The sequence below is a fragment of the Hyla sarda genome, chromosome 4 (assembly GCF_029499605.1).
Source record: "Hyla sarda isolate aHylSar1 chromosome 4, aHylSar1.hap1, whole genome shotgun sequence".
NCBI classification, from domain to species: Eukaryota; Metazoa; Chordata; class Amphibia; order Anura; family Hylidae; genus Hyla; species Hyla sarda.
Window position 1 is genome coordinate 10,811,550 of NC_079192.1, and position 19,746 is coordinate 10,831,295.

General features: G+C 42.8%; 1 protein-coding gene across 14 annotated transcripts in view; it reads right to left on the reverse strand.

The window, feature by feature from the left end:
* LOC130367541 (uncharacterized) overlaps window positions 1-19,746 on the reverse strand; it is a 459,996-nt gene that overhangs the window by 286,282 nt on the left and 153,968 nt on the right. The window lies entirely within an intron of this gene.

The following is a 19,746-nucleotide window of genomic DNA, read 5'->3' on the forward strand; positions in this document are numbered from 1 at the left end:
GAGCAATTTATCCTTGGTTTGAAAGAATGTAAATCTCGCCAGTACATCTCTTGGCAGGTCATCAGGCAGCGAGCGCGGCTTAGGCACCCTGTGTGCACGGTCAATGCTGTACTCATAAACTTCCATATCTGGTAATAAATTTCTAGTCAGTTCCTTGACAAATGGCAGGATCTGGGGGCCCGTCACGGACTCTGGAATGCCGCGAAATTTAACATTATTGCGGCGATTCCGGTCCTCAGAGTCTATGAGTTTAGCTTGTAATGCAGATACTTTATCCTCCAGGGTATCATGAGCCTCCGCCAGAACGTTATGCGTTTCTGCAAATGTCACCATATTGTTTTCTGTGAAGGTCATTTTTTGCTCCAGGACCTGCACAGATGTTCTCAAAGGGTGCACAATCTGGGTTAGGTCTCTGTGCAGAGAAGTGCGAAACATCAGGAGCATCTCCTTGAGCGTTGTATCAGAGACCACTGTGTTAGAGGTAGGGTACGCCTTAAAGAGGTCAGGGTCAGGCAAAGCATTCAGATCCGCACTAGGCAGTGGGTCAGATTGGGTCCCAGGAGACTGCAGTCTAGGGCGCTGTTTCAGCGGGCTGACTTGGGGAGATTCAGGAGAATTCAGCCCTGTTTCAACATCCCGAACTCCCTCCACTTCCTTCGCCCAGGGTTCGCTAGAATGGCCGCCTCCCTTTCCCACAGAGAACTCACCAGCCTGCAATGGTACCTGGGCGTCCGGTGAGCTCCAGTGCTCCGGGATCTCGAAGGACAGCCGGTGGTTCAGCCTTTGGCGTCTCGGGCCGTCTGGGCTCGTCTGCGGCGTGTTCCCAGCGCTGCAGTCTCTCGCTCTCCCTGCCTGGCTCTGCAGCTGCGACTGTAGGTGAGCGCGGGCCACGGCGCCATCTTCTCCAGGCCTCTGCCGTTGCGTGCCGGCCGGGAAAAAGTGTTGTAGGGGCTTAAATCTTCCCGTTTTAGAGTTCCGCTTTCTGCCCAATGTTGCCATACTGTTCGCCCACACTTTAGGGTAGCTTGTAGTCGGTGGCAGATTTAAATGCTAATAAAGGATGCTTGTGCAGGAGCGCTCTGTTCAGGCAGCCATCTCAGTCAGCGTCCAGACCACGCCCCCAACATTAATAACTCTTGAATGCTTTTAGTTATCATTCTGATTCCGAGATTGTTTTTTCGTGACATATTCTACTTTAACTTAGTGGTAAAATTTTATGGTAACTTGCATCCTTTCTTGGTGAAAAAAAATAAAATTTTGCATTTTTCTAACTTTGAAGCTCTCTGCTTGTAAGGAAAATGGATATGCAAAATAATTTTTTTTTTGGTTCACATATACAATATGTCTACTTTATGTTTGAATCATAAAATTGACGTGTTTTTACTTTTGTAAGACACCAGAGGGCTTCAAAGTTCAGCATCAATTTTGAAATTTTTCACAAAATTTTCAAACTCGCTATTTTTCATGGACCAGTTCAGGTTTGAAGTGGATTTGAAGGGTCTTCATATTAGAAATACCCCATAAAAGACCCCATTATAAAAACTACAACCCCCAAAGTATTCAAAATGACATTCATTAAGTGTATTAACCCTTTAGGTGTTTCACAGGAATAGCAGCAAAGTGAAGGAGAAAATTCAAAATCTTCATTTTTTACACTCGCATGTTCTTGTAGACCCAATTTTTGAATTTTTGCAAGGGGTAAAAAGGAGAAAATTTTTACTTGTATTTGAAACCCAATTTCTCTCGAGTAAGCACATACCTCATATGTCTATGTAAAGTGTTCGGCGGGCGCAGTAGAGGGCTCAGAAGGGAAGGAGCGACAAATGGTTTTTGGGGGGCATGTCACCTTTAGGAAGCCCCTATGGTGCAAGGACAGCAAAAAAAAAAAAAAAACACAACCATTTTGGAAACTAGACCCCTCGGGGAACGTAACAAGGGGTAAAGTGAACCTTAATACCCCACAGGTGATTCACGACTTTTGCATAGGTAAAAAAAAATAATAATAATTTTTACCTAAAATGCTTGGTTTCCCAAAAATGTTACATTTTTAAAAAGGCTAATAGCAGAAAATACCCCCCCAAGATTTGAAGCCCAATTTCTCCCGATTCAGAAAACACCCCATATGGGGGTGAAAAGTGCTCTGCTGGCGCACTACAGGTCTCAGAAGAGAAGGAGTCACATTTGGCTTTTTGAAAGCAAATTTTGCTCTGGGGGCATGCCGCATTTAGGAAGCCCCTATGGTGCCAGAACAGCAAAAAAAAAAAAACACATGGCATACTATTTTGGAAACTAGACCCCTCGGGGAACGTAACAAGGGGTAATGTGAACCTTAATACCCCACAGGTGATTCACGACTTTTGCATATGTAGAAAAAAAAAATTTTTTTTTTTACCTAAAATGCTTGGTTTCCCCAAAATTTTACATTTTTAAAAAGGGTAATAGCAGAAAATCCCCCTAAAATTTGTAACAAAATTTCTCCCGAGTACGGCGATACCCCAGATGTGTCCCTAAACTGTTGCCTTGAAAGACGACAGGGCTCCAAAGTGAGAGCGCCATGCGCATTTGAGGCCTAAATTAGGGACTTGCATAGGGGTGGACATAGGGGTATTCTACGCGATTCCCAAACAGGGTGCCTCCAGCTGTTGTAAAACTCCCAGAATGCCTAGACAGTCAGTGGCTATCTGGCAATACTGGGAGTAGTTGTTTTGCAACAGCTGGAGGCTCCGTTTTGGAAACAGTGGCGTACCAGACATTTTTCATTTTTATTGGGGAGGGGAGAGGGGCTGTGTAGGGATATGTGTATATGTAGTGTTTTTTACTTTTTATTTTATTTTTTGGTAGTGTAGTGTTTTTAGGGTACAGTCGCACGGGCGGGGGTTCACAGTAGTTTCTCGCTGGCAGTTTGAGCTGCGGCAGAAAATTTGCTCAATTCAGCTCAAACTTGCTGCCGGATACTTACTGTAAACCTCCGCCCATGTGAGTGTACCCTGTACATTCACATTGGGGAGGGGGGAACATCCAGCTGTTGCAAAACTACAACTCCCAGCATGTACGGTCTATCAGTGCATGCTGGGAGTTGTAGTTTTGCAACAGCTGGAGGCACACTGGTTGTGAAACACCGAGTTTGGTAACAAACTCAGTGTTTTGCAACCAGTGTGCCTTCAGCTGTTGCAAAAGCTACAACCCCCAGCATGTACGGACAGCGGAAGTGCATGCTGGGTCTTGTAGTTATGCAACAGCTGGAGGCATACTACTTTGGCTGGGGATGCTGGGGATTGTAGTTATGCAACAGCTGGAGACACACTGGTTCGCTACTTAACTCAGTGTGCCTTCAGCTGTTGCAAAACTACAACTCTCAGCAGTCACCGACAGCCAACAGGCAGATGCAGCCAACCAGTCACCGACAGCCAACCAGCAGATGCACCACTACAACTCCCAGCATGCACTTTAGCTGTTTGTGCAAGCTGGGAGTTGTAGTTATACAACAGCTGAAGGTACACTTTTCCATAGAAAAAATTTGCCTCCAGCTGTTGCAAAACTACAAGTCCCAGCATGCCCTTAAGGGGATGCTGGGAGTTGTGGTGGTCTGCCTCCTGCTGTTGCATAACTACAGCTCCCAGCATGCCCTTTTTGCATGCTGGGAGCTGTTGCTAAGTAAACCGGCCGACGATTCAGGGCGATCGTGAGGTGGCACCAGTGCCACCTCACCCCTGCTGGCTATGGGTCAGTAATTTCGGGTCACCGGGTCACTTGAGACCAGATTCACCAGGAATCGCCGCAGATCGCTGGACTGAATTGTCCAGCGATCTGCGGCCATCGCTGACATGGGGGGGCATAATGACCCCCCTGGGCGATATGCCGCGATGCCTGCTGAACGATTTCAGCAGGCCTCGGGCACCGGCTCCCCTCCGGCTAGCGGCGGGGGGCCGGGAATGGACAGGACGTACTCCTACGTCCTCGGTCCTTAAGGACTCGGAAACGGGGGCGAAGGAGTACATCCATTGTCCTTAAGGGGTTAAACATACATGGGATAAGCATAAGGCTATCCTTCATATAAGATAGGGCCAGGGACTATTGATAGGATTTATTATTGGGCAGACTAGATGAGCCAAATGCTTCTTATCTGCCGACACATTCTTCTATATATAAAGGGGGGATAATTTAGCCTCTATTCACACCCAGGTCCATATTTAGGCTGCCCTAGGCACTTGCAATGAATTTCCCCCATTAGGGTGATTCTGAATTTATTTCATACAGATCTGCAGTGTTGTCCAACACTTTGTCGAAACCGACCCCAACCAGATGTAGTAACAACATAGGGGCCGGTCCGGCACAGGCGTTCATTTGCTAAGGTGATATAAGACACTTGGTCCTGATCCCCAGGCATGTAAGTGCTTACCTACCTACTTAGCAACCTACCTGGCTACCAACCTACCTACCTACTTATTTACCAACCTATTAAGAGAACTAACTTCTGTGGGACATAGCTACCTGCCTGCCTACTAGGGGGATATACCTACTTAATTGGGGACCTACTATTCTACCCACTTTTACTGTGTAGGGCACCAAGGGGGCATAACAACAGTTTAGGGGCCTATAGATGGGGAGATTGTGTAGAGGAGGGGAGGGCACTGAATAATTGCAGAGTCTAAGATGTTTTACCCAATATGTTGTTGCAAAATATCATCTGGAGCATAGAGATTTGGCCTTATTTCGGGGGTCGAGTTTAATTAAATAAGTTACGTCTCTTCCTTCTGGATGTTGATATTAAGTACCAGATCGGAGAAATTAAGATAATAAAAACAACTATTTTGACTATTTGAGGGATAAAACACTTTCCAATCTAGTGAATACACTAGTCTTAATTTGGTACCAGCTTTAGTGAACATACAGAGGAAAAGTGAGATATGGCTTAGGCTCCCAATATCGATAGAAGACTGCACTGCTCTATTTAAAATGATAATACTAACTCAAATACTTTACTACCTTATTGCAGCCATGATTCATTTGCATTACAAGAGGTTTAATGTCTTGAAAACATTTAAACAAATTAATATGGGGATGAAAGTGTGTTAGAAAAAAAAGCTTGAATTTCTATGCTGGCCCAGAGCTCTAGGGTGGAGAACTTTTTGAATCATGAGCGATTTATGAGCTTTAGTAAAACAATTATGATTTTAGACCTACACATAGATTTTGGTATTGGCAGGTCTATGAAGCTTTTATAAGGATATAAGATAAACAGTACTATTCTTGAAGAAATGTTTCTGGGAGGCCGGCATAGTCTATCCTTTTTTTCATAAAACATTATTAAAAGAAAGGACAAAATATATTAAGTGTGGTAGTAAATTTATTTGGGAGAGGAGTGTAGGTCCTGTTTCCGAAGAGGACTGGAAGAAATTTTGTCACCAGCCCTATACTAACCTCTATATTAAGAACCATAGATTGGTAAAATTCTGGAAAATTCATCAATTATATTACTCCCCTCCAGGTTTGTCCAAAATGGGAATTAGATGATCTGTGTCCTAGATCTGATCGATCAGAGGCAGAATTTTTTACATATGTTCTGGGGCTGTAACCGAAAGAAACTTTCCTCAAGGGCTCAAAATTAGAAATATTGTGTAGATAAGGTAGGGGATTTATTATTCACTGAAAAGAGCAACTAAAACAACAACCTACAGGTGTGGAAGACCACACAATAAATAGTGAATATACCCCAGTTAAAAATAATTTATGACAAGTATAATCATGTATAAAAGTAATTTTATTGAAATGTATAGTTTAAAAAATACATATATGTATATCTAAAATCACAGAATCAATTCATAAACGGTAATAAAAAATATATATATAGAATATATAAAAAAAATTAAATATGAAAGTATAAGGTGGATGCTGGGGTGAGAGAGCCTGTATGCCAATATAATAAAAAAGGAAAAAATGGTTCTTTGCGAAGTCACAATGCTAGTAGTGAGCTGCAATTAATAGTTTATAAATCAATATCTGCAGGGGTTGCATGCACAAGGTGAGGGGAAGGAGGGGGGAAGGACGTAGTGCAAAATGTGCAAAAAAGATGTGCAATACTTGTGGAAATGAATTACCACGCAATGGCCGGTGAGGGCAACCAATTATATGTGATAAAATTGTGAATTAATAACCAAAACAAAAGGTAAATGAATAAAACATGACACTCAAGTGAGTTGCAACAAGTGAAAAGATTTAAAAATTAAAATTTAATTAATTAACGGTGCAACTAAAGTGGACAAGGACTTGAACATGCAGCCTAAAGAAGGGAAAATAATAATACCTGGGTAACACGGTATAGTGCTAATAGTAAGCAATAACAACCAACAGGCAGTAGGCAGCAATAGTGCAGATAGCAGCAGATAGATAGCAGCAAGTTTAGGTGGTGACTAGCAACAAGGAATAATATGTAGGGAAGAAACGGTCTAGTATAAAACTGGCACAGGACTCACCCCAATCCACCTCCACAACTCCGACGCGTTTCGCCGGAAGCGGCTTTGTCAAGGAGTGAGGTGGACTAGGATAGTCTCGCTATAAGTAGGATATGTATGCCAATGAGGAGTGAGGAACGCACCTGTTGCGGGACACTGGGTGATGTGAACGGGAAATGGCGTCAGGTCACGTGAGCGGATCGGCTCATGTGAATGAGACCGAGATCTCGCGAGAGGAGGGCCGTGTAAGCCGTCCACGCCTGGGGTACACTACTGCGCATGTATGCTGGCTCAACTCCCATATAGGGAGCCAGAGACGCGCAGGGATGGAACTAATGGCGCAGGCCACACAAACATGGCCGTGTGCTATAGTGTGGCGCATGTGCGCCGGGCCCGGTCCCTAGAGGCAGAGGATGCCTGTGGCCTCACTAAAATGGCTGACTGCCGATAATAAATTGAAGGGAATGAAAAAGATGTATAAAGGGTAGTAGTTAATGAGGGGAAACAATAGGATCTAAATTAAATCAACCATGTAGGATATATGTGATGCATGAATTGTGTAAGGATCTGTGTGTGCACGTGAAAATAAACATATTGGTGCAAATATAGTGAAAGGGCAGGAAAAAATAAATAAATATATATATATATGTATATAGGGGGAAAAAGGAGAGGGAGGGGAGGGGAGGGAGGGGGAAATGAAGAGGGGTGTGAATGGGGATGAAGTGATGAGATAGACCTGAGTGTACAAAAATGCCATGGGATGTGACGCTGGGAAGGTGAATGAATGGAAGTGATGAATTACATAAATAATTGTGGTAAGTATGGAAAAAAAATAATAATAAATGCATTAGTATTGCCAAGTGATAAGATATAAGGACAATTAGAGGAGGGCATGATAAATAAAATGTATGTAATATATGAATTGTACATCAATAAAAGAGGATGGTAATATAATAGCCAAAAATAATGGCTATAAAAAACACATGAATAAACATACATGATAAAGTGGGGGGCCCCCCATATAGCTTTAAACATAATTTAAGAAAGACAAATCAATATTGTATGAAAATACATACATGAACCATCCACAGATAGTTAATTGGACAACACTACTGGTAATAGCAACAAAAATACATTAAAGATATATCAAATAGTACATAAGGATGGGGAACATGGGAAAGGAGGAGAGAAAAGGAAGGAAAAGGGGAGTCTCCCGCCATATTGATAGAATGATGAGCAAGATGTATTGTAGACCCTACATAAATAAACAATAATTGGATAAAAAAAGAGAGAGAAAAAAATTACAACAATGAAAAAAGGAGAATATCATAATTACAAACAGCGAGAACAACATAGATAAGAGTATTTGAGTGAAATGAATACACATAACATAGAAAAAAACCACATAAGAGATGGAGAAAACAATAATGGGAATAGATGGACAAGTGCAGGAGGTATGTATATGTGCGAACCATGAGGGAAAAAGGGGGGGAGGGGGGTATGGGGGAAAGGGGGGAAAAGGGGAAAAGAAGGGGGGAAAAGGGGGGAGGGGGGAAGGGGGAGGGAAAAGGGGAGAGAAGGGGAAGGGGGGGGGGGGAGGGAAAGAGGGGAAGGAATGGGGAAGGGGGGAAGAAGGATACGAGAGGACTAAAAATTGTGAAGGGAAGGGGCCAAAAATAAATGACCATAATGTGGGAGAAGAAAGAATGAACACAAAAAGAGAGATAATGACATATGGAGAAAATCGTGACATATAGTGATGTTGGAGGAAGAGTGATAATGATGTAGTGATAGCAATGTAGGAGATAATGAAAATAACCACAGAGAAATAGATTATACTTACAAATAAGAGGCAAAACTGTTGATCTCGTTCAATCCAGCCGGAGTTTTTGTTCCCAAAATTTCGATCCATTTACATTCTTTTTGAGCGAGAAGAGTTTTCCAATTGCCGCCACGAGGGCCAGCATAGACCCGATCAATGCCCCGAACCTGTAAAAGAGATGAATCACTGCCATGGTACTTCTTAAAATGTCTTGCCAAAGACTTCTGATAGAATGGATCTGGTCCATCCTTCCCTGCTTTTATGTCCAAAACATGTTCCCTCACGCGTCTGCGGAGTTCGCGTGTTGTCATACCGATATAAATTTTGTTGCATGGGCACTTAGCATAGTATACTACACCCTTGGTTGCACAGTTAATATGATGAGTAATTTTGTAAGACTTCATTCCACTGGCATTTTCAAAGGTAGTATTCTTTTCTATGTTTGCGCATGCAACACACTGCCCGCAATTGAAACTGCCCCATTTGGGGCCTTTTGATCCAAAAAGATGAGATTTATTAGGTCCCTGATGGTAACTACGAACCAAAGAATCTTTAATATTTTTCGACCTTCTAAAAGTAACAGAAGGATTTTTGGGAAGGCATCCCAGAAGTACCTGGTCTGTCGTAAGTAAGGGCCAGTATTTTGCAATTGCTGTGTTCATATCTTGGGTCCGTGAGTGGTATGTTGTGATGAATCTAACGGTATCGGAATCCTGTTTGGTGGTACGTCTTTTAACCTGTAAAAGAGTATTGCGATCACTCTTTTTGGCTCTATGGTATGCTTTAGTCAAACAATTGTCATTATAGCCTCTCTCTTTAAAACGTACCTGAAGATCTTCAGCTTGTTTCTCGAAGTCCAAGGTATTGGAACAAATACGTCGTGCCCGAAGATATTGTCCAGTTGGAATGTTATTCACTAGGTGTCGTGGGTGTCCGGATTTTGCATGAAGTATAGTGTTGGCAGAAGTACTTTTTCTAAAAAGGTCAGTGGAAAGGAAACCGTTGTCATCTCTTATGATCTTAACATCAAGGAATTCAGTAGATGTAGTACCTATATTGGTGGTTAATTTAATATTTAAGTCATTTTGATTAAGCCTAGTAATTAGGTCTTGTAGTTCAATGGCCGGTCCCTGCCACACTAACAGGATATCATCAATATATCGCCACCAATATTGTATGTTCTCTATACCTGGAATGGGATCTGAGATAAAAATGTCTCTCTCCCACAGCCCCAGGAACAGGTTGGCATAGGAGGGCGCACAAGATGCCCCCATTGCCGTGCCCTGGAGCTGCAGGAAGAGAGACTCCTTAAACATAAAAAAAATATGAGTCAAAATGTACTCAAGGGCCACTATTAAAAAATTACATAAATCAGAGTCGAGGGCACTGGAAGACAAAAAGAATCTTACCGCTCGTATTCCGTCACTATGTCGGATAGAAGTGTAAAGTGCCTCCACATCACAGGTAGCTATAACCATATCGGATTCGAGTTGCAAGTTGTCTAATTTTCTTAGTACATCATTGGTGTCTTTTAAAAAAGATGGCAGGGTCTCTACAATAGAGGTTAGATGGTAATCAATGAAGCGGCATAACGGTTCACATAAATTTCCACAGCCAGACACAATCGGTCTACCCGGCGGACAGGTGGCACTTTTGTGTATTTTAGGGAGTAAATAGATGGAGGATACCGTGGGATTTTTTGGTAAGAGGGCCTCCATTTGTTTGGCTGAAAAAATGCCTTGGTCAACTGCTTGATTTAAAATAATATTTAATTCAGATAAAAACCTTAAAGTAGGATTAAAAGTAAGTTTTTTATAACAGTCGCCTTGTCGTAGTTGGCGTAACATCTCCCTCTCATACATTTCTAGGGGCCATAACACTACATTACCGCCTTTATCGGACGGTTTAATAATGACATTTTTTAAGGATTGGATCTCACGTAATGCTTGACGTTGGTGATATGTCAAATTGTCATTTTGTATTGTCTCTGGGATCTGATTGAACTCCTGAGAGACTAATTTGACAAAAAGGTCAATCTCTGGGAACTGTGTCAGCTGCGGGAAATTTTTGGATTTTGGTAAAAGGAAACTTACCTGTAGGTTGTGGTTCTTGTTCATCCATGAGTTCAATCAAAGTGCGTACCGCTTCTTGGTCAGTCCTGGTGGAAAGATCAGAGTTGGAAGCTTCAATGTTATGATTAAACATCTTTTTAAATGCTAGCTTACGTGCAAACAACTGCAAGTCTTTGATGGCAGTAAAGCGATCAAATTTTGCCGTTGGACAGAATGTAAGCCCTAAACTCAAAACTTCATTTTGGGCTTTAGTAAGTACATGATCTGTAAGATTAATGACTTTGGTACTTACCTGATTTTGATCACGAGAATTGTAATTGCGTTTCCTAAAGGTATTCCTTCCACCGTAGCTATGTTCTATTTTTCTCTTCCTTCCAGAGAATTGCTGTCTGTAGGAAGATGATGTTGTTGATTCTGCTCCCACAGATGCCAATGAGGACACCGAAAGTGATCTAGCAAGGGGTTTGTTTGGTTCTGTCTCCATTTATAGACCCTGTTGGATTGGGCGTCCACCGAGTCTCGTTGGTATTTTTTGGTTTTCATAGTCTGAATGTCTTTTTCCCATATATTAAGGTTCTCATCAAGCTCTTTATTAAAAGCTTCCAACTCCATTTTTGAACACTCCTTTATAAGGGATGCCTGAGTGTCTTCAAGTTCACGTTCCATAGTATCAAGAGTATGATTATTATGCGAAATTAAAAGTTCCAGAAAGGTCTTGGGAGCATTTGTTACATGCTTCTTCCCATTCATTTTTCAATTCATTGTCCTCCACAGGGTAAGAGGGAAAGACCTGAATTCTTAGTCCTCTTGGTAGGAGTCCTCCAGATAAATATTTCTGGAGGAAAACGCGGTTCCACCAAAGACGGGTGCGTTTTTGGAGTAAATTTCTCATGGTTCGTTTTAAAGTGGTTTTCTGTACTGATTCTGTGCCTGGCGAAGATCCTATATCAAACATATTTTGGGCTTTCTCCAGCCACATAATATGGAGAAAGCCCAAAATATGTTTGATATAGGATCTTCGCCAGGCACAGAATCAGTACAGAAAACCACTTTAAAACGAACCATGAGAAATTTACTCCAAAAACGCACCCGTCTTTGGTGGAACCGCGTTTTCCTCCAGAAATATTTATCTGGAGGACTCCTACCAAGAGGACTAAGAATTCAGGTCTTTCCCTCTTACCCTGTGGAGGACAATGAATTGAAAAATAAATGGGAAGAAGCATGTAACAAATGCTCCCAGACCTTTCTGGAACTTTTAATTTCGCATAATAATCATACTCTTGATACTATGGAACGTGAACTTGAAGACACTCAGGCATCCCTTATAAAGGAGTGTTCAAAAATGGAGTTGGAAGCTTTTAATAAAGAGCTTGATGAGAACCTTAATATATGGGAAAAAGACATTCAGACTATGAAAACCAAAAAATACCAACGAGACTCGGTGGACGCCCAATCCAACAGGGTCTATAAATGGAGACAGAACCAAACAAAACCCCTTGCTAGATCACTTTCGGTGTCCTCATTGGCATCTGTGGGGGCAGAATCAACAACATCATCTTCCTACAGACAGCAATTCTCTGGAAGGAAGAGAAAAATAGAACATAGCTACGGTGGAAGGAATACCTTTAGGAAACGCAATTACAATTCTCGTGATCAAAATCAGGTAAGTACCAAAGTCATTAATCTTACAGATCATGTACTTACTAAAGCCCAAAATGAAGTTTTGAGTTTAGGGCTTACATTCTGTCCAACGGCAAAATTTGATCGCTTTACTGCCATCAAAGACTTGCAGTTGTTTGCACGTAAGCTAGCATTTAAAAAGATGTTTAATCATAACATTGAAGCTTCCAACTCTGATCTTTCCACCAGGACTGACCAAGAAGCGGTACGCACTTTGATTGAACTCATGGATGAACAAGAACCACAACCTACAGGTAAGTTTCCTACACACCTTTTACCAAAATCCAAAAATTTCCCGCAGCTGACACAGTTCCCAGAGATTGACCTTTTTGTCAAATTAGTCTCTCAGGAGTTCAATCAGATCCCAGAGACAATACAAAATGACAATTTGACATATCACCAACGTCAAGCATTACGTGAGATCCAATCCTTAAAAAATGTCATTATTAAACCGTCCGATAAAGGCGGTAATGTAGTGTTATGGCCCCTAGAAATGTATGAGAGGGAGATGTTACGCCAACTACGACAAGGCGACTGTTATAAAAAACTTACTTTTAATCCTACTTTAAGGTTTTTATCTGAATTAAATATTATTTTAAATCAAGCAGTTGACCAAGGCATTTTTTCAGCCAAACAAATGGAGGCCCTCTTACCAAAAAATCCCACGGTATCCTCCATCTATTTACTCCCTAAAATACACAAAAGTGCCACCTGTCCGCCGGGTAGACCGATTGTGTCTGGCTGTGGAAATTTATGTGAACCGTTATGCCGCTTCATTGATTACCATCTAACCTCTATTGTAGAGACCCTGCCATCTTTTTTAAAAGACACCAATGATGTACTAAGAAAATTAGACAACTTGCAACTCGAATCCGATATGGTTATAGCTACCTGTGATGTGGAGGCACTTTACACTTCTATCCGACATAGTGACGGAATACGAGCGGTAAGATTCTTTTTGTCTTCCAGTGCCCTCGACTCTGATTTATGTAATTTTTTAATAGTGGCCCTTGAGTACATTTTGACTCATATTTTTTTTATGTTTAAGGAGTCTCTCTTCCTGCAGCTCCAGGGCACGGCAATGGGGGCATCTTGTGCGCCCTCCTATGCCAACCTGTTCCTGGGGCTGTGGGAGAGAGACATTTTTTATCTCAGATCCCATTCCAGGTATAGAGAACATACAATATTGGTGGCGATATATTGATGATATCCTGTTAGTGTGGCAGGGACCGGCCATTGAACTACAAGACCTAATTACTAGGCTTAATCAAAATGACTTAAATATTAAATTAACCACCAATATAGGTACTACATCTACTGAATTCCTTGATGTTAAGATCATAAGAGATGACAACGGTTTCCTTTCCACTGACCTTTTTAGAAAAAGTACTTCTGCCAACACTATACTTCATGCAAAATCCGGACACCCACGACACCTAGTGAATAACATTCCAACTGGACAATATCTTCGGGCACGACGTATTTGTTCCAATACCTTGGACTTCGAGAAACAAGCTGAAGATCTTCAGGTACGTTTTAAAGAGAGAGGCTATAATGACAATTGTTTGACTAAAGCATACCATAGAGCCAAAAAGAGTGATCGCAATACTCTTTTACAGGTTAAAAGACGTACCACCAAACAGGATTCCGATACCGTTAGATTCATCACAACATACCACTCACGGACCCAAGATATGAACACAGCAATTGCAAAATACTGGCCCTTACTTACGACAGACCAGGTACTTCTGGGATGCCTTCCCAAAAATCCTTCTGTTACTTTTAGAAGGTCGAAAAATATTAAAGATTCTTTGGTTCGTAGTTACCATCAGGGACCTAATAAATCTCATCTTTTTGGATCAAAAGGCCCCAAATGGGGCAGTTTCAATTGCGGGCAGTGTGTTGCATGCGCAAACATAGAAAAGAATACTACCTTTGAAAATGCCAGTGGAATGAAGTCTTACAAAATTACTCATCATATTAACTGTGCAACCAAGGGTGTAGTATACTATGCTAAGTGCCCATGCAACAAAATTTATATCGGTATGACAACACGCGAACTCCGCAGACGCGTGAGGGAACATGTTTTGGACATAAAAGCAGGGAAGGATGGACCAGATCCATTCTATCAGAAGTCTTTGGCAAGACATTTTAAGAAGTACCATGGCAGTGATTCATCTCTTTTACAGGTTCGGGGCATTGATCGGGTCTATGCTGGCCCTCGTGGCGGCAATTGGAAAACTCTTCTCGCTCAAAAAGAATGTAAATGGATCGAAATTTTGGGAACAAAAACTCCGGCTGGATTGAACGAGATCAACAGTTTTGCCTCTTATTTGTAAGTATAATCTATTTCTCTGTGGTTATTTTCATTATCTCCTACATTGCTATCACTACATCATTATCACTCTTCCTCCAACATCACTATATGTCACGATTTTCTCCATATGTCATTATCTCTCTTTTTGTGTTCATTCTTTCTTCTCCCACATTATGGTCATTTATTTTTGGCCCCTTCCCTTCACAATTTTTAGTCCTCTCGTATCCTTCTTCCCCCCTCCCCCTTCCCCTTCCCCATTCCTTCCCCTCTTTCCCTCCCCCCCCCCCCCTTCCCCTTCTCTCCCCTTTTCCCTCCCCCTTCCCCCCTCGCCCCTTTTCCCCCCTTCTTTTCCCCTTTTCCCCCCTTTCCCCCATACCCCCCTCCCCCCTTTTTCCCTCATGGTTCGCACATATACATACCTCCTGCACTTGTCCATCTATTCCCATTATTGTTTTCTCCATCTCTTATGTGGTTTTTTTCTATGTTATGTGTATTCATTTCACTCAAATACTCTTATCTATGTTGTTCTCGCTGTTTGTAATTATGATATTCTCCTTTTTTCATTGTTGTAATTTTTTTCTCTCTCTTTTTTTATCCAATTATTGTTTATTTATGTAGGGTCTACAATACATCTTGCTCATCATTCTATCAATATGGCGGGAGACTCCCCTTTTCCTTCCTTTTCTCTCCTCCTTTCCCATGTTCCCCATCCTTATGTACTATTTGATATATCTTTAATGTATTTTTGTTGCTATTACCAGTAGTGTTGTCCAATTAACTATCTGTGGATGGTTCATGTATGTATTTTCATACAATATTGATTTGTCTTTCTTAAATTATGTTTAAAGCTATATGGGGGGCCCCCCACTTTATCATGTATGTTTATTCATGTGTTTTTTATAGCCATTATTTTTGGCTATTATATTACCATCCTCTTTTATTGATGTACAATTCATATATTACATACATTTTATTTATCATGCCCTCCTCTAATTGTCCTTATATCTTATCACTTGGCAATACTAATGCATTTATTATTATTTTTTTTCCATACTTACCACAATTATTTATGTAATTCATCACTTCCATTCATTCACCTTCCCAGCGTCACATCCCATGGCATTTTTGTACACTCAGGTCTATCTCATCACTTCATCCCCATTCACACCCCTCTTCATTTCCCCCTCCCTCCCCTCCCCTCCCTCTCCTTTTTCCCCCTATATACATATATATATATATTTATTTATTTTTTCCTGCCCTTTCACTATATTTGCACCAATATGTTTATTTTCACGTGCACACACAGATCCTTACACAATTCATGCATCACATATATCCTACATGGTTGATTTAATTTAGATCCTATTGTTTCCCCTCATTAACTACTACCCTTTATACATCTTTTTCATTCCCTTCAATTTATTATCGGCAGTCAGCCATTTTAGTGAGGCCACAGGCATCCTCTGCCTCTAGGGACCGGGCCCGGCGCACATGCGCCACACTATAGCACACGGCCATGTTTGTGTGGCCTGCGCCATTAGTTCCATCCCTGCGCGTCTCTGGCTCCCTATATGGGAGTTGAGCCAGCATACATGCGCAGTAGTGTACCCCAGGCGTGGACGGCTTACACGGCCCTCCTCTCGCGAGATCTCGGTCTCATTCACATGAGCCGATCCGCTCACGTGACCTGACGCCATTTCCCGTTCACATCACCCAGTGTCCCGCAACAGGTGCGTTCCTCACTCCTCATTGGCATACATATCCTACTTATAGCGAGACTATCCTAGTCCACCTCACTCCTTGACAAAGCCGCTTCCGGCGAAACGCGTCGGAGTTGTGGAGGTGGATTGGGGTGAGTCCTGTGCCAGTTTTATACTAGACCGTTTCTTCCCTACATATTATTCCTTGTTGCTAGTCACCACCTAAACTTGCTGCTATCTATCTGCTGCTATCTGCACTATTGCTGCCTACTGCCTGTTGGTTGTTATTGCTTACTATTAGCACTATACCGTGTTACCCAGGTATTATTATTTTCCCTTCTTTAGGCTGCATGTTCAAGTCCTTGTCCACTTTAGTTGCACCGTTAATTAATTAAATTTTAATTTTTAAATCTTTTCACTTGTTGCAACTCACTTGAGTGTCATGTTTTATTCATTTACCTTTTGTTTTGGTTATTAATTCACAATTTTATCACATATAATTGGTTGCCCTCACCGGCCATTGCGTGGTAATTCATTTCCACAAGTATTGCACATCTTTTTTGCACATTTTGCACTACGTCCTTCCCCCCTCCTTCCCCTCACCTTGTGCATGCAACCCCTGCAGATATTGATTTATAAACTATTAATTGCAGCTCACTACTAGCATTGTGACTTCGCAAAGAACCATTTTTTTTCCTTTTTTTATTATATTGGCATACAGGCTCTCTCACCCCAGCATCCACCTTATACTTTCATATTTAATTTTTTTTATATATTCTATATATATATTTTTTATTACCGTTTATGAATTGATTCTGTGATTTTAGATATACATATATGTATTTTTTAAACTATACATTTCAATAAAATTACTTTTATACATGATTATACTTGTCATAAATTATTTTTAACTGGGGTATATTCACTATTTATTGTGTGGTCTTCCACACCTGTAGGTTGTTGATATGTTCTGGGGCTGCCCAAAGGCAAAAAAAATTCTGGGGCAGAGCAGTAGTAGAGATTCATCAAAAACTGAATTTTATGACAAGACAGGAGACATTCGCATTATGCATTAATCTCTCTTTACTGCAACAGATAGCAGCCATTTTAAACAATATAACAGGTATAAGAAAGAACTTTGAACACACAGGTATCCAGGTGATATGATACACAACCTAACATGTCAGGATAGGTATTGTCCAAAGAAAGGTGGAGCCAGGTGATATAAGGCCCTGCAGTCCATAACTGTCCCTCTTTCTTTGCTGCTCCGCAGATAAGTATACACCTATATACTGAGGGACAGGACGTGATGCGAGGAGGTTGAGAGGCTCCTACCCCCCGCTTCCTGCCCCCTCCATGGACCAAACACATGCTGCTGGTTTGGGACACCGCTCAGCTGCGCTGAAAGCTGGGATATGAGTGTGCTGGATGGCGGTGGAGCAGAGGGACCTGACACAGCAGTAGCGAGCGGGGAGCAGTGGACTGTGAGCGCAGCAGCCCCCACACGAACAACAGCACACACAGGTGCCAGCAACACTGCGATCTGGAGTGGAGGCCCAGAAGAGGCAGTGAGTGGAAGGAACCCGGGTCTGTGTTGTGCTGAGAATGCAGGAAGAGTGAGAGTGTGACCCTGGAGCTACTGGAGGAAGACACACTGAGGAGGCTGATCCATGGCTGCTCCAGGGACCCAGCTGAGATTCGGGTGAGATCCTCCCATATCTGTGTTGTTATAAGGATGAAACTGCTGCCACAGTGAACAAACTGTACTAAAAGAATAGGTGTGGGGGCAAGTTTTGCTCGCTCAATAATAAATCCCCCACGTGGCGATTATAGCTGTGGAGGTGAGCGTTGCCACGTTCACCTTGTATGTTTAAAGCCGATAAAGTAGGCCCTTCTGCATAAGAAATAAGAATTTATCTACAAGAACTGGATTTGGGTGGAAAACCCTAATTGGGACAGTGTATTTTATTTTATTTTTTCTCCTGAGTATAAACGACACCTGGTGAAACACCTGTAGCACTGCAGGAGCAGGTCTATAGTCTGCAGATAACTGAGCTTCTCCTGTGATACAACAAGCTGAAAGTGTCCATTGGAAATATTTAATTGGTAATCTTTTCTGAAACTCCCGGCGCAGCATATGAAATACACGTGACTGTTTTGGGTGGGACAATATATTGACAACTGGAGGATAAGATGGCACCCAAGCTGAATAAAACATATCACCCAACAAAGGACACTAAAGTAGCTGGGAAAGTGGATAAATATTTTGTCTCGCCTAGAAATCATGGACAAAATAAAACCAATGCAGGAGATCTGGGATTAGATGGCTCTATAATGGAGAAGGAAGGTGATGTTCCCCAACCTGCCCAAGATAAAATACCGTATTTATCGGCGTATAACACGCACTTTTTAGGCAAAATTTTTTTGCCTAAAGTCTATGTGCGTGTTATACGCCGATACACCCCCAGGAAAGGCAGGGGGAGAGAGGCCGTCACTGCCTGCTTCTCTCCCCCTGCCTTTCCTGGGGTCTAGAGCCCTGCTTCCGGCCCTTCTCTCCCCCTGGCTATCGGCGCCGCTGCCCGTTCTGTCCCCCTGACTATCGGTGCCGGCGCCGATAGCCAGGGGGAGAGAAGCGGCGCCGACAGCCAGGGGGAGAGAAGGGGCAGCGGCACCCATTGCCGGCGCCGCTGCCCCGTTGCCTCCCCCAATCCCCAGTTGCATAATTACCTGTTGCCGGGGTCGGGTCCGCGCTGCTTCAGGCCTCCGGTGTGCGTCCCCTGCGTCGTTGCTATGCGCTGCATGGCGCGGCGCATGACGTCAGTGCGCCGCGCCGTGCATAGCAACGACGCAGGGGGGGGACACACCGGAGACCTGAAGCAGCGCAGACCCGACCCCGGCAACAGGTAATTATGCAACAGAGGATGGGGGGTGGCAATGGGTCAGCGGCGCCGGCAATGGGTGCCGCTGCCCCTTCTCTCCCCCTGGCTGTCGACGCCGCTTCTCTCCCCCTGGCTATCGGCGCCGGCAATGGGGCGCCGGCACCAATAGTTAGGGGGACAGAACGGGCAGGGGCGCCGATAGCCAGGGGGAGAGAAGGGCCGGCAACAGGGCTCTAGACCCCAGGAAAGGCAGGGGGAGAGAAGCCGGCAACGACGGCCTCTATCCCCCTGCCTTTCCTGGGGGTGTATCGGGGTATACACGTGCACACACGCACCCTCATTTTACCATGGATATTTGGGTAAAAAACTTTTTTTACCCAAATATCCTTGGTAAAATGAGGGTGCGTGTTATAGGCCGGTGCGTGGTATACCCCGATAAATACGGTATTAGCGGCAGTTGCAAAATGTAATACTTCCATAGATGTTCGGTCCAATCAAGTGGGGGTTATCGGTGTGGAAATCAATTTGATCAGGGAAGATCTAAAGAAAGTCAGGGAGAGGTGTACAGAGGTGGAGACGAGAGTGTTGGGTGTGGAAGATGAGGTCCATAAGTTAAAATCTGAAGAACAGAGGATGTCAGGGGAGAACAAGTTATTAAATCAAAAAGTGACAGAATTTGAAGACCGCTCCAGACGGGGAAACCTTAGAATCTTGGGTTTCCCAGAGGAAGCGGAAAGTAAAGATGTGATAACTTTTATCCAAACATGGTTGATTGCGCAGTGTGGGGAGGAAAACCTCTCTAAATACTTTAGTGTGATACGTGC